This window comes from Camellia sinensis, unplaced genomic scaffold (genome assembly GCF_055761805.1).
Source record: "Camellia sinensis isolate YWXY unplaced genomic scaffold, ASM5576180v1 Unanchor6, whole genome shotgun sequence".
Classification (NCBI taxonomy): Eukaryota; Viridiplantae; Streptophyta; class Magnoliopsida; order Ericales; family Theaceae; genus Camellia; species Camellia sinensis.
Window position 1 is genome coordinate 13,983,517 of NW_028129474.1, and position 1,484 is coordinate 13,985,000.

Here is a 1,484-nt window from a genome sequence, read left to right on the forward strand (position 1 = left end):
GCGGTGCTCCTCCGTGTGAGTTACTCCCGACATAGTGCCCTTCCGTCCCCAAGTCACGACGCCTTCGTAACCCGCTCTGATACCAACTGGTTACAACGCCTTTGTAACCTTGGCTCTGATACCAACTGTCACGGCCTTGGAATTTCTGAACCAACCCTCAGTCTTTCCAAGCCAACCGTGCGGCCTTAGATGCTTGAAGCACGCCTTGCTTGCACCTAAGTAAGCCTTTAGTGGAAGGGAGCTAGGGGAATGCACACACAAGAGAGATTTAGAGAATATTAGCTTTGTATTGCACTAGAGAGAAAGCTTACAACTTGGATCTACTTGGGTTCTTAGTTCTTGGTTGTTACATAGGTTTTGTTGGTTTGGCCAAATGAGGGCCTCCCCTTTATATAGCCTTACAAGGATCATTCTAGAACTACTATAGTGGAGAGTGTTCTAGACACTTCCACCTATTATATCTAATAGACTATTCTAGAACTATATGGATGGAGGGGATTCTAGATCCTTCCCTCATCCTTACAAAGACCCTATTCTAGAACATACATACAATGCTTTATATTATTCTAGAGACTTCTAGGCAATTCTCCTATAGCCTTTATTCTAGAGAGTTCCAGAACTCTCTAGCATCCTTCCTAGCCTTCATACTTTCTCAAGTCTTCCAGGAGCTTCCAAGCCATTCCAGTAGTCTCTTTTTCTTGAGATTTCCTTCTCTTGGACAATTTGGCCTGGTCACGTTGGCAGGCCGTGACACTAGGCGGGCGCTTGGCACATGCCATCGCTTGGCTTGTGGCATTGGCTTGTGGCATCGAAACTACATAGCCAAGCACGGGATGCGTCGAGTGGCTGCCCGCGGCGGTGGCGGTGGCACGTTGGCCTAGGCCAGCATGCCATGCCACAGCCTTGGCCAGCAACATGGCATGCCAAAGCCTTGGCCAGCAGCATGCCATGCCTTGGCCTTGGCAAGCATGTCATGCCACGGCCTTGGCCAGCAGCATGCCATGCCACGGCCTTGGCCAGCAGCATGCCATGCCCCGGCCTTGGCCAGCAGCATGCCATGCCACGGCCTTGGCCAGCAGCATGCCATGCCACAGCCTTGGCCAGCAGCATGCCATGCCACAGCCTTGGCCAGCAACATGGCATGCCAAAGCCTTGGCCAGCAGCATGCCATGCCTTGGCCTTGGCAAGCATGTCATGCCACGGCCTTGGCCAGCAGCATGCCATGCCACGGCCTTGGCCAGCAGCATGCCATGCCACGGCCTTGGCCAGCAGCATGCCATGCCACAGCCTTGGCCAGCAACATGGCATGCCAAAGCCTTGGCCAGCAGCACGCCATGCCCCGGCCTTGGCAAGCTTGTCATGCCACGGCCATGGCCAGCAGCGTGCTATGCCCCGGCCTTGGCCAGCAGCTTGCCATGCCACGACCTTGGCCAGCAGCTTGCCATGCCCCGGCCTTGGCCAGCATGTCATGCCACGGCCTTGGC